Here is a 14,738-nt window from a genome sequence, read left to right on the forward strand (position 1 = left end):
CAATGCGATAACCCTTTCAGTGAAGTAAAATTTCCTAATATCCAGTCTAAACCTCCCCTGGCGCAACTTGAGGCCATTTCCTCTTGTCCTATCACTTGTTACTTGGGAGAAGAGACCGACCCCCACCTCTCTACAACCTCCTTTCAGGTAGTTGTAGAGAGCAATAAGGTCTCCCCTGAGCCTCCTTTTCTCCAGGCTAAACAACTCCAGTTCCCTCAGCCGCTCCTCATAAGACTTGTGCTCTAGACCCTTCACCAGCTTCGTTGCCCTTCTCTGGACACACTCCACCACCTCAATGTCTCTCTTGTAGTGAGGGGCCCAAAACTGAACACAGCATTCGAGGTGCGGCCTCACCAGTGCCGAGTACAGGGGCACAATCACTTCCCTAGTCCTGCTGGCCACGCTATTTCTGATACAAGCCAGGCTGCCATTGGCTTTCTTGGCCACCTGGGCACACTGCTGGCTCATATTCAGGTGCTGTCAACCAAAACCCCCAGGTCCTTTTCTGCCAGGCAGCTTTCCAGCCACTCTTCCTCAAGCCTGTACTGTTGCATGGGGTTGCTGTGGCCCAAGTGCAGGACCTTGCATTTGGCCTTGTTGAACCCCATACAATTGACCTCAGCCCATAGATCCAGCCTGTCCAGGTCCCTCTGTAGAGCCTTCCTCCCCTCAAGCAGATCAACACTCCCACACAACTTGGTGTCATCTGCAAACTTACTGAGGGTGCACTCGATCCCTTCATCCAGATCATTGATAAAGATATTAAACAGGAGCAGCCCCAACACAGAGTCCTGGGGAACACCGCTTGTGACTGGCCGCCAACTGGAGTAAACTCCATTCACCACCACTCTTTGGGCCTGGCCATCCAGCCAGTTCTTTACCCAGCAAAGAGTACACCCGTCCAAGCCATGAGCAGCCAGTTTCTCCAGGAGAATGCTGTGGGAAACCGTGTCAAAGGCTTTACTGAAGTCTAGATAGACAACATCCACAGCCTTTCCCTCATCCACTAGGCATGTCACCTTGTTGTAGAAGGAGATCAGGTTGCTCAAGCAGGACCTGCCTTTCCTGAACCTGTGTTGGCTGGGCTTGATCCCTTGGTTATCCTCTACATGCTGTGTGATGGCACTCAGGATGATCTGCTCCATCATCTTCCCCGGTACCGAGGTCAGGCTGACAGGCCTGTAGTTCCCCAGGTCCTCCTTCCGGCCCTTCTTGAGGATGGGTGTCACATTCACTAATCTCCAGTCAGCGGGGACCTCCCCAGTTAGCCAGGACTGCTGGTAAACGATGGAAAGGGGCTTGGTGAGCATATCTGCCAGTTCCTTCAGTACTCTCGGGTGGATCTCATCAGGCCCCGAGTGTCTAAGCGGTGCAGCAGGTCACTAACCATTTCCCCCTGGATTATGGGGGCTCTATTCTGGTCCCCATCCCTATCTTCCAACTCTGGGGGCTGGGTACCCAGAGAACAACTGGCCCTGCTATTAAAGACTGAGGCAAAGAAGGCATTAAGTACCTCAGCCTTTTCCTCATCCTTGGTCACTGTGTTCCCTCCCCCGTCTACTAGGGGCTGGACATTCTCCTTAGCTCTCGTTTTGCTGCTAATGCATTTGAAGAAGTATTTTTTGTTGTCTTTTATGGCAGTAGCCACATTGAGCTCTAGCTTAGCTTTGGCCCTTCTAATTTTCTCCCTGCACAGCCTCGCTACACCTTTGTAGTCCTCTTGACTTGCATGCCCCTTCTTCCAAAGGTCATAGACTCTCCTCTTTTTCCTGAGTTCGAGCTAGAGCTCTCTATTCAGCCAGGCCGGTCTTCTTCCCTACTGGCTTGTCTTTTGGCACCTGGGGACAGCCTGCTCTTGTGCCTTTAGGACTTCCTCCTTAAAGAATGTCCAGCCTTCCTGGACTCCTTTGCGGTATAGGGCTGCCTCCCAGGGGACTCTGTCGATCAGTCTCCTAAATAGGCCAAAGTCCAGACTCCAGAAGTCTAAGGTGGCAGTTCTGATGACCCCCCTCCTCACTTCTCCAAGAATCAAAAAACATATAATTCCATGATCACTATGCCCAAGATGGCCTCCAACCACCACATGGCTCACAAGTCTTTCTCTGTTCGTGTACAAGAGGTCCAGTGGGGCACCTTCCCTAGTTGGCTCACTCACCAGCTGCGTCAGGAAGTTATCTGCCACACACTCCAGGAACCTCCTAGACTGTTTAACTATTAGTTATTAGTTATTAGTTATTAGACTATTAGTTAACACCGTATAACTAATGTGTAAATTGTTGCTGTAAGTATCAATGCAAGGTAAATGGAAAGATCCTTCAATGCAAAGCCTTGCTAGAATTCTTTGAAGTGGGAGAAGTTTAAAAAAACAAAAAACATGTCGTCCAGCCAGGTCCTAAACCTGATAATACCATTATGAAAGTCTATAGGGTAAAATTTATAGAAAGTGTTAAGGAATGTGAAGAGCAGCTCCTCCTCCAGCAGCCCTTCCTGCCTGGCTACTGAAACCCAGCCCAGTGCCCAGGAAATTTGATAGGTTGGAAACGTCCAGAGATTGCGCCCACAGGAAAGCTGCCAGCACTGAAAGCTCTAGCTGGTTTTCACTGTCCCTTGGAACTGCATTCACTGCCACACAGACATTCGCGCTCTGCTAAAGCATTGCTTCCTAATGGGGCAACACTCTGTATCTCTCTCTGGCAGAGCCCGGCTGCCAAATTGGAAACGTCCAGAGATTGCGCCCACAGGAAAGCTGCCAGCACTGAAAGCTCTAGCTGGTTTTCACATTCCCTTGGAACTGCATTCGCTGCCACACAGACATTCGCGCTCTGCTAAAGCATTGCTTCCTAATGGGGCAACACTCTGTATCTGTCTCTGGCAGAGCCCGGCTGCCAAATTGGAAACGTCCAGAGATTGCGCCCACAGGAAAGCTGCCAGCACTGAAAGCTCTAGCTGGTTTTCACATTCCCTTGGAACTGCATTCGCTGCCACACAGACATTCGCGCTCTGCTAAAGCATTGCTTCGTAATGGGGCAACACTCTGTATCTCTCTCTGGCAGAGCCCGGCTGCCAAACTGGAAACGTCCAGAGATTGCGCCCACAGGAAAGCTTCCAGCACTGAAAGCTCTAGCTGGTTTTCACTGTCCCTTGGAACTCCATTCGCTGCCACACAGACATTCACGCTCTGCTAAAGCATTGCTTCGTAATGGGGCAACACTCTGTATCTCTCTCTGGCAGAGCCCGGCTGCCAAATTGGAAACGTCCAGAGATTGCGCCCACAGGAAAGCTGCCAGCACTGAAAGCTCTAGCTGGTTTTCACTGTCCCTTGGAACTGCATTCGCTGCCACACAGACATTCACGCTCTGCTAAAGCATTGCTTCGTTATGGGGCAACACTCTGTATCTCTCTCTGGCAGAGCCCGGCTGCCAAATTGGAAACGTCCAGAGATTGCGCCCACAGGAAAGCTGCCAGCACTGAAAGCTCTAGCTGGTTTTCACTGTCCCTTGGAACTGCATTCGCTGCCACACAGACATTCGCGCTCTGCTAAAGCATTGCTTCCTAATGGGGCAACACTCTGTATCTCTCTCTGGCAGAGCCCGGCTGCCAAATTGGAAACGTCCAGACATTGCGCCCACAGGAAAGCTGCCAGCACTGAAAGCTCTAGCTGGTTTTCACTGTCCCTTGGAACTGCATTCGCTGCCACAAAGACATTCGCGCTCTGCTAAAACTTTGCTTGGTAATGGGGCAACACTCTGTATCTCTCTCTGGCAGAGCCCGGCTGCCAAATTGGAAACGTCCAGAGATTGCGCCCACAGGAAAGCTGCCAGCACTGAAAGCTCTAGCTGGTTTTCACTGTCCCTTGGAGCTGCATTCGCTGCCACACAGACATTCGCGCTCTGCTAAAGCATTGCTTCCTAATGGGGCAACACTCTGTATCTCTCTCTGGCAGAGCCCGGCTGCCAAATTGGAAACGTCCAGAGATTGCGCCCACAGGAAAGCTGCCAGCACTGAAAGCTCTAGCTGGTTTTCACTGTCCCTTGGAGCTGCATTCGCTGCCACACAGACATTCGCGCTCTGCTAAAGCATTGCTTCCTAATGGGGCAACACTCTGTATCTCTCTCTGGCAGAGCCCGGCTGCCAAATTGGAAACGTCCAGAGATTGCGCCCACAGGAAAGCGGCCAGCACTGGTCTGTCGACCAGTCTCCTAAACAGGCCGAAGTCTGCCCTCCGGAAGTCTAAGGTGGCAGTTTTGCTGACCCCCCTTGCCTTTTCTCCATGTATCAAAAACTCTATCATTTCGTGATCACTCTGCCCAAGACGGCCTCCAACCATCACATGGTTCACAAGTCCTTCTCTGACTAGATGACTAGATTATGCTCAGACTAAACCTGTACATGCTTTAGTGGTAAATAGCACCAGTTTTTTCACCCTCAACCCTATCTAATGTTTTCCTTCTAATGGTATCTTTTTCTTTGTTGAGAGACCTTAAACCACCTAGGCACTGGAATAAGATTCTTCTAAGTTTTTGTCGGACAAATCCCATCCTAAGAGTCATTCACTCTAACACAGACAGATGATGCAACTTACTGTATTATTTTGTCAGGAGACACTGAACTTTTGATGAATTTTGATGAAAATCTTATTGTCTTTTCTTTACTCTGTCACTATCTCCCCAGATACAATGTTGTATAGTGTCACTTTTCCTTTACATATGTGTTCCTCTTATGATTTTAACAATTTACTTGTGTGAGAGAATTATTGTAATTTTCAGAAAAGTTAAAAACCCCACATCCTTGTATGTTGAAAGAAAATCCAACAAACACTATCTCCACCATCTTTAACTTATCTATAAACATCAGCATCAGGGTACATGCATTTAGATACTTAGCTTAATTGCCTCTGCCATCTGGTGGCAAAGCGCAGTAATAGCATGTCAGAGCTGAGAAAAATTTTGTACCAGATTTATTTATTTGAAAATCCTAACTCCACACAAGTAAAACTGTTTAGAAAGGTTCAGTCTTTCAACATTTATTTTTAATATGATCAGTTATACATATCCATCATTTGAAAAGTTTATATTTTGTAAATATTTTTTTACTGCTGCTATGTTTTTAGAGTGTATTATCTTGTGTTATATAGTACTGAACAACGTTATGACATTGCAATATGACAATGCATTGTATCTTTAATGTGGTGACAAAAAAAATCAGACATGTATTCAAATAGTTGAGTATGAGTCTAGCTATGAGCTTCAGCAATGGGCTGTCCCAAGGTATTCTAACTATAGATGACCACATTGATTTATCTCACCAGAAGTCAGTCCATCTGACCTCATAATTCTAAGCTTCCTTTATGGTCAAAAAAAAGCTCTTCCCAGGCACTCTTCATCTTCTCTTAGACAAGACATATTCATACTCTAGGATCCACAAATCTTCATTGTTAACTATAAAGAAGATCAAGTGAAAAACTCAGGTGAAGTTGATTTATTCCGAGATCGTATTACATCACATACAGCTTAAGTGTAGAAAGCAAAAACACACACCTTGACCTTCAAGTTGGGGATCCAACTGACCAAGTGTAAACGTAATCTCAGGACTCTCTCACATATTCTGATATATTGATATGCCAGATATAGTGAAGCTACTCTGTTGGGCTAGGTTAAGAAAGGTCTTTGATCCATATTACATACTAAGGTCCAAATAAAATAAACTAACTGTTAATTCTTGTGGGAGGGAATTCACCAGTTATAATGTTTACTATGAAAATTGTGTTTTCTAGGTCTTGGAAATTAGTGTTGAAAGACCTATTTCATATTTCCAGTTTATTCTTGGTATAAGATAGAGAAGGGCCAGAGGTAGATGTAGGTGCAGGGTACAAACAAAAGGGTGATGACCATGATGTGTAAGGCACAGGTGGAGAGTGCCTTCCAGTGCCCCTCAGTGAAGTGGACCTTGATTGTGACCAAGGTGAACATGTAAGATGTGACCAGCACCAGGAAGCAAACAAGGGCTATTAAGCCACTGTTGGAGGCCATGAACCACTCAGTGATGTAAATGTCCATGCAGGCCAGCCAGGTGACCGGAGGCGTGTCACAGAGGTAGCTGTCAACTGCTCTGAGAGCAGAGAAGGTGAACTGGATTGTGAGCAGCATCTGGACCATGGAGTGGAGGAAACGCCCTGCTCAGAAGGCAGATACCAGGACCCAGCACACCTGCTGGCTTATGATGACTGTGTAGGCTCACAGATGGCTGTGTAGTAGTTGTACACCATCACTGCTGGGACCAACATCTCTGTTGCCCCAACAAAGTTCAGAAAAAATAGCTGGACTATACGGTCCTCAAAGGCAATAGTCTTTCTTTGGGAGAGCAGGCCCATCAGCATCCTGGGAGAGGTGACAGAGGTGTAACAAATGTCCATGAAGGACAAATTGCAGAGGAGAAAGTACATAGGTGAGTACAGCTTGGGGTCAGCCCTGACTACCACAATGATGAGGACGGTCCCCAGCAGAATCATGGCATTGGCAAGGAAGAAGAAGGTGAAGAAGAGAACTTGCAGCTCCCTTGTATCAGAAATCCCCAGGATAAATTCAGTTATTCACAAGAAATTTTGCAGTGCCGTTGCTTCAGCTCAGGTTTGCCATAGCACAGGTGTAGGGGAGAAGTTGTGGGCTGGCCAGGAAGAGAAGGGAATATGCTACAGCTCCAAGGTTCATGGATGATGCCCAGAAACCAGGTTTGGGAGTTTCTTCATTAATATTCCTCTCCACTGAGCTAGTGGGTGTCTAGTAACTTGACTGTTCTCTCAGGCCTGCTGTTAACACAACATGTTCTCCTGAACAGTTTGTGTTTTCTAAGATAGGAGAAGGAGCAAATCACTACACAGTTTCTGTGCCACCACAGCATCACTCAGAGACATTTTTAAAGTTCTTTGTTAGATAAATACACTGTCTTATGGAGGTTGAAATGCAAACAACACCACAGACATAAAGTTTAACAATGCCAGCACATGAATAAATAGTTCTCTGTGTTTTGGGAAAACTGTTTTACATGTGTGGTGTTTCGTTTTGCTTTCCTTTTAGAAGGAAATATACCTAATAGTTCAAAATCTTGACATTGTCCTACTGGTGAGCTACTCAGGAATATGTCAAGGCATTTCTGTTCCCCTTGACATTTTAGCTCATTTTCTTTTACAGTCACACCAGGAAATTCTTCAGCTGCTTATTTCTGTCTGAGAGTTCATGAATCAACAAGCAGATTACTACTAAGAAAGCAGTCTCTGTTCTTCATATATCCTTCATTAGCCTTTTGCTAATACCTTAGCACTTTCCTTGCATCCTGCTCTATTGTCTACTGCTTTCTGGTAGATTTTGAAGAGTTTTTCCTTCCTATTAAACAGGCTTGCTTCATGCATAATTCAGAATATATGTCTGCAAATCACATAACTAATTTAGAAATGATCCCACTTTTACTTCTCTTCCTCTCACAAGGACTCGATAACCTTCCGTAGCTAGCACAGCTGCAGAGAAAGTGAACAGCTGTCTGTCTATAGCAATCCCTGACATTTACTAGACAGAGATCTGCAGTATAGGCATCACAATTTGAGCATGACAGCTTTGACTCCCTGCACAGTCAATGAAGATCAACAAACACCTTAAAGGGATGGCTCAATTTATATTGTTTAGATCATGGCTCCAGAGTGGGAGAATTTATACCCTAGAAGAGATGGTATCTATCCCTGAGTATAAATGGAGTGCAGATACCTGCCCCATGCTAGATGTCTACAGTAAAATCAAGCAGCTAGAGTTAAATGAAGCTGCCTTGAAGGATCCAAACAGCCAAGAGGTCACAGTACCATTTAAAATTTTCTGTATATTTTTCAACAGAATACCAAGCATTTCTCTCTGCCGTTCACACACATAAACACAACCACACACATGTACTTTAATATGCCATGGCAGATATGAAGAGCATAGGAAAAGGACAGGAAAAAAAGGTGGCTATTATACCCAGTACTAAATGTTGATACAACCTGAATTTCCAAGTCTGAACTCTGTTAAGGGCAGTTTAGAGCATGGCCAGCTCCTCCAGCAGCCCCGGGACTCTCCTGCCAGGCCTCTGGAGCCCAGCCTGGTGCCTGGGGACTCAGGGTCTCTGCCCAGGCTGAGGGATGTGGCTGCCACTTTCCCCTTTGCAGGTTCAACCAGCAGCAAAGCTATGCACATGTTCCAGAGACACACAGAGACACACAGACACAGACACAGACACACACACACACACACACAGAGTATGCTGACATGGCCAGACTGCCACAGCCAAGGTGCTGCCATCAACAGCACCCACACACAGGACCCACATCATACACAAGCACAGACAGCCATGTCCCCTTCTTCTCTGGAGCTGGGAGAGGCAGGAAGTCACTGGTGCAGGCACACACACGATACTGGGTTCACAAGCACACGCATACTCACAGGTTCCCTGAGCACTGGCATGGTTCCTCTGTCTGCATGGTACCCCTGCCCAGATCTCAGTCTCTCACTGCCCCAAGGGTCCCCTAACTTGCCATCTGATCCAGCCTGAAGTTTGCTGGTGAGTACACATGCACACCTCACACATACCTGGTTTGGGGAAGATAGAGATATTTGGCCCTTCCAGCAACCAGCACCAGGCACATGGGCTGTGACCTGCTGTCCCACTCCAGCTGCCAGCTCAGAGCCCCTCACTTGCCTCACTCACACCAGTCTCCCCCAGTAGATGGGTTAGGGACACAGATTGTTCCTGCCCCAGTGGCTGGGGCCCCACTGGCTCCAGTAGCTGGCACTAGGACCCCACTGGCTCCAGTAGCTGCACTGGGACCCCCACTGGCTCCAGTAGCTGATACCACAGGCCAGGGGCACCCACATTCCTGGTCTGACTCCAGTAGCAGGCATCAAATCCACTCACACCAGTCTCCCCAGTAGTTGGCACTTGGTCCTTGCAGCACACATATACACAGGATAGAGTGAGATTAAGCAGAGAGAGAGTTAAGAAAGCATTTATTAAGAAAACAGGACAGACTGCAGTGGTCAGGCACAGGGCTCAGCGAGGCAAGCATTCTCACTGTTTCAGTTTTATATGTGACTGGCCCTTTTATAGCCTTTTCTTCTCATTCCGCTACTTTGTTCCTTCTGGCTCCCCTTCCCCTGCATATTGCCTCATCAGGTGGCACAGTCCCACTGACCACATCCAACATGTCAGACCCTCAGGTTTTTATCCTTACCAGTTGCAAAGTCCCAGTTTGCCTGCAGAGTCTTGATAGCTTATCAATCAGTGTGACTAACCTGGTTTGTTTCTGGTTATTGTCTTTGTTAATGCTAATTGATCAGGCTTGATGTCTCTGTGTGTTTGCCTCCCTCTCTTTCTTTATCCTCACAACCAAGAAAAATAAACATTCTCAGGCTTGCTCCACTCACTGGGTTTGTTCTCATCACAGCCTCCTTTATCATGTATTGGTCAGGTTTGCCTCTGTATGTTCTTGTTTATGGCTCCTTTAAGGGTACCCTTAAAGGAGCAGACACTACTCTTCCACATATCTTTACAAATACATATCCAAATAAACTTACAAACTACAGCATTTGTTGTCTGAAGCAATTATAAATCATTCACTCCAAATCTATTTCAAGTTATTAATCTGAAAGATCAGAGTGTTGTTCAATTCTACTTCCTCTTGCTTGTAATTGCCATATCCTTGCTGTTGTTTAAATTTCTTGTTGCACAGAAATTTGTTTCAGGAGATTTTCAACCAGTTTTTCTTATTGTGGCAGGTTAAAGACAAATTTTACTGTGACAGTATATATTTTTTCCATCTACCCATTTTCCATCTACCATTTAAACAGAAGGATCCAGAACAGAAACCAGCAACATCTCCAAGGCTTTCTGAACTGCCCAAAAGGTCTCCCACATCTTGTAAGCATGTTCACAGCCCTGGACTTTAGGAGAGCAGACTTTGGCCTCTCCAAAGATCTGCTCAGAAAAGTCCCCTGGGATAAGACTGTAGAGGGAAGAGGGGCCCAAGAAAGCTGGTTCATATTCAAGGATAACCTCCTCCAAGGTCAAGAGATTTCCATCCCAATGAATAAGAAGTCAGGCAAAAATGCCAGGAGGCCCATGAGGGTGAACAAGGAGCTCTTGGCCAACCTCAAGTACAAAAAGGAAGCATACAGAGCATGGAAGCAAGGACAGGTAACCTGGGAGGAATATAGAAATATTGTCCAAGCACCCAGGAATGAAGTTAGGAAAGCTAAAGCCCAAATGGAATTGAATCTGGCCAGGGATGTAAAAGAAAACAAGGAAGGCTTCTTTAAATACATAGAATACAAAAGGAAGACTAGAGAAAATGTGGGCCTGTTGCTCAATGAGGTAGAGGATCTGGTTATACAGAACATGGGAAAGGCTGAAGTACTAAATGCCGCCTTTGCCTCAGTCTTAACTAGCAAGACCAGCAAGTAAGAAAGATGTACCTGTAAGGGTATGTGGAAGGAGACTGCCTGCTCCTTTAAGGGTATCTGGTCAAGGGGCTTTTTCAATGCAGCAAGGGAAAATCAGAAAAGGAGGAAGCCTTAAACAAGAACATACAGGGACACAAACCTGACCGAGGCAGTGATGAAAACCAAACCTGGTCAGTCACACTAACTGATGAGGGCATGTGAGAGTGTGAGAATGTTTATTCCAGTGAGGTTATCTGATGGGTGATCTTGTCAACTGGGAAACCAAGGGAAAAAAAGAGGAAAGCCCAAACAAAATATGCAGAGATACAGACCAACATGGAGACAATGACAAGAAACAAACCTCACCACTCACACTAATTGATGGGCTATCAAGAAACCACAGGCACTACTTTCAGGAAGGTCAACCTGGACTTTGCAACTGATAAGACTGTGAAACAGGGGAACCCCAGATTAGGAGGGGTGTGGGAATACAAACCCATGGGGGACATGCAGGGGAAGGGGGGAGCAGGGAGGAACAAAGAAGGAAGAGCTTAGACAGAAAAGGGTATAAAAGGAACAGGTTGTGTGTAGAACGGGGCCAGTCAGTATGCCTGTCTGGCTGAGCCCTGGACCTGCTCACTGCAGTCTGTCCTATCATCTTATATCTTCTTATTAAATATTTTCATAACTATCTGTGTAATCTCACTCTCTGTCCTGTATGCATGTGTGTACTGCATGGACTAAGTGCCAGCTACTGGTGAGATCTATGTGCATGTGAGTGGTATTTGGTGCCAGCTACTGGAGTCAGACAGGGGGTGTAGGTGCCCCAAGGCCTGTGGAGTCAGCTACTGGAGTGAGTGGGGGTCTTTAACTTCCAACCACTGGGGCAGGAATGGTGTGTGTTCCCCAAACCGGCTACAAGGGGGGGACTAGCATGAGTGAAGTGAGTGAGGAGCTCTGTATCAGTGGCTGGAGTGGGACTGCGGGTCACAGCCCGTATGCCTGGTGCCAGCTGGTGTGGGGGGGGCAAAAGTCTGTATCTTCCCCCAAAGTGTGTGTGCATGGGGTGTGCATGTGTATTTGCTAGCAAAATTTAAGCTGGACTAGACAGCAAGTAGAGGGGGCCTTGAGTCTGGGCCAGGGTATCAGGTGAGCAGGGATTCCATGCTCATACACCCAGGGGGACCTGTGAATGTGGAGCACATGAGGGATGAGTGTGTGAGTGTTGTGTATTTGCTAGCAAGCATCAAGCTGGACTAGCCAGCAAGTAGGGGACCTGTGAAGTGGGTAAGAGGGCCAGGAACTGGACAGGGGTGCCGGGCGGACAGAAGGGCCATGCTGGTACTCAAGAGATCTGCAAATGTGTGTGTGCTTGTGAACCTAGAGTGTAATGTGTGTGTTCCCTCACCTGGCTGTCCATGTTTATGTTTTATGTGAGTCCTGTATATAGGTGCTGTTGAAGGCAGTGCCTTGTCTGTGGCAGTCTGTGTGACCGGGCATGTCATTGTCCTCTGTGTCTGTGTGTGTCCATCCATGTCTGTGTCTCTGGGACAGGTGCCAGCTTCATTACTCGTTGAACCTGCAAAAGGAAAAGCCCAGGAGGGTCCTGGACCAGAGTAGCTGGAGGAGGCAGCCACACTTCTTACATCACTTTATGAGTGCCCTTGGTGGAAGAGGATCAGGTCAGGGAATACTTAAGAAAACTGCGTATATGGAAGTCCATGGGCCCTGATGGGATGCACCCACAAGTGCTGAGGGAGCTGGCAAATGTTACTGCAAGGACACTCTCAATGACCTTTGGTCAATCATGGCGACTGGGAGAAGTGCTCAAAGACTGGAGGAAAGCAAATGTCACCCCATCTTCAAGTAGGGCAAGGAGGAACACTCAGAGAACTACAAGCCAGTCAGCTTCACCTCAATCCCTGAGAAGGTGATGGAGCAGCTAATCCTGCAAATGACTTCCAGGCACATTAAGGAGGAGAAGTCACCATGGCTAGATGAGGGGAGAGCAGTGGATATTTTTTACCTTGACTTCAGTAAGGCCTTTCACACCGTTGTTGATGTATGGACTGGATGAAGCTGTTGATGTATGGGGTGGATGAATAGACAGTGAGGTGGATTGAAAACTGGCTTAATGGCTGGGTCCAGAGGGTGGTGGTCAACAGCACAAAGTCTACTTGGAGGCCAGTAACTAGCAGTCTACCCCAGGGATCTATACTGGGTCCAGTCCTGTGCAACATCTTCATTAATTATTTGGATGATGGGATAGAGTGTACCCTCAGCAAGTTTGCAGATGACACAAAACTGGGAGGAGTGGCTGATACATCAGAGGGATGTGCTGCCATCAAGAAGGATCTCAACAGGATGGAGGAATGGGCTGACAGGAACCTCATGAAGTTCGATAAGGTTCAAAGTGCAAAGTCTGTACCTGGGGAAGAAGATCCCATGCACAAATATATGCTGGTGGCAACCCAGCTGGAAAGCAGCTTGGCAGAGAAGGACCTGGGGGTCCTGTTGAACACCAAGTTGAACATGAGACAGCAATGTGCCCTTTCAGCAAAGAAAGTGAGTGATATCCTCAGCTGTATTAGACAAAGTATTGCTAGCAGGTTGAGGGAGGCGATTCCTTCCCCTTTATTCAGCACTGGTGAGGCCACATCTGGAGTACTGTCTCCAGTTCTGGGCTCCCTAGTACAAGAGAGACATGGACACACTGGAGAGAGTCCAACAAAGGGCTACTGAGATGATTAAGGGACTGGTGTACCTCAAATATGAGGAAAGGCTGAGAGAGCTGGGACTGTTAAGACTGGAGAAGAGAAGCGTCTGATGGGATCTTATCCATGTTTATAAATATCTGAAGGGAGAATGCAAAAAGGACAGAGCCAGGCTGTTTTTAGTGATGCCCAGTGCCACGACAACAGATAATGGGCACAAGCTGAAACACAGGATGTTCCCTCTGAACATAAGGAAACACTTTTTTACTCTGCGGGTGACTGAGCACTGGAACAGGTTGCCCAGAGAGGATGTGGAGTCTCCCTCCTTAGGGATATTAAAAAACCATCTAGACACAGTCCTGGGTAACAGGCTGTAGGTGACCCTGCTTTAGCAGGGTGGTTGGACAAGATGACCTCCAGAGTTCTTCCAATCTCAACCAGTCGGTAATTCCATGATTCTTTCTCCCTAAACTCATCCCATCCCAGCACAACATAAAAATATTCCTGTATACTCCTACTGAGTACTAAACATAGGTGACAAATAGTCTTTCATTAATGGAGCTGGACTTGTGAGAACTGTGTTGTTACCAAACTCCAAGCAGCTACCTGAGAGCCTTATTAAAGAGTTGTGGTGACTGGGTCCTCTGGTGGGCAACAGCAAACCAATTTGCACCATACACTTTTAAGCACTTGAGAAGCCCTTTGTGTGAAAAACCAAGCCAAAATAATAATAATAATAATAATAATAATAATAATAATAATAATAATAATAATAATAATAATAATTATTATTATTATTATTATTATTATTATTTTTAAAAGGTAGAAGTGCACTACCAATCCCTTCATTGAGACAGTGTCAGGAAATGTATGAGATGAGGGAAGATGCAGAGGTGGGCCAGGTAGCAACGGTAGGAAACTGCAGTCACCCCAGGATAGACTGGATCAGAATGACATATAAATTAGTATGAACGTTCATTCACCAAGACAAAGGAAAGTTTGAGCAGACCAAAGATATTGCCAGTGGTGACGCGCCACTGTGAACTAAGGCTCAAGTTCAAATAAGACTCATTCCCTTATGCTTCTGTTTCAGCTTTAAAGGGTCACTTTTGACCTTAGACATGTTGAACTGGACTCTCCAACATTAGAGCAGCATATCTTTTGTACAAGACTTTCTCTCTTAGAGATATGATAGCTGAATTAGGGAGCTTTTAGATGTGCCTCCAAATCAATGGGAAGGAAGAAGTGCTGCAAAGATCTTGTCTTTCTGACCTCCTTTTTGACACCTACCTTGTAGAGAGAGGGATCTCAGCCATAAAGACCCTATTTAAGTCCACTGATCCTAAAAGCAGAAGTAGACATCTGCAGCATAGATTTCTACATTAGAAGTGATATCACCTCATCAGTGAATTAAAACTGCACTTGCTTTAGAAACTTCATTAAAATAATTACTTTGGACATGAACTTTAACGATTAGAAACCAGCCTCTGAAAGCATGTACTCCAGAACATGAAGAAATGTGATTACTTGACTTTTATAACCATTTCTGCTACATCTTCATTATTTG

The 14,738-nt window shown here is 46.3% G+C and overlaps 1 pseudogene; it reads right to left on the reverse strand.

The window, feature by feature from the left end:
• Positions 1 to 5,816: 5,816 nt before the first annotated feature.
• Positions 5,817 to 9,223, reverse strand: LOC142419728 (olfactory receptor 4E2-like; annotated as a pseudogene).
• Positions 9,224 to 14,738: the final 5,515 nt, after the last annotated feature.

This window comes from Mycteria americana, chromosome 22 (assembly GCF_035582795.1).
Source record: "Mycteria americana isolate JAX WOST 10 ecotype Jacksonville Zoo and Gardens chromosome 22, USCA_MyAme_1.0, whole genome shotgun sequence".
Classification (NCBI taxonomy): Eukaryota; Metazoa; Chordata; class Aves; order Ciconiiformes; family Ciconiidae; genus Mycteria; species Mycteria americana.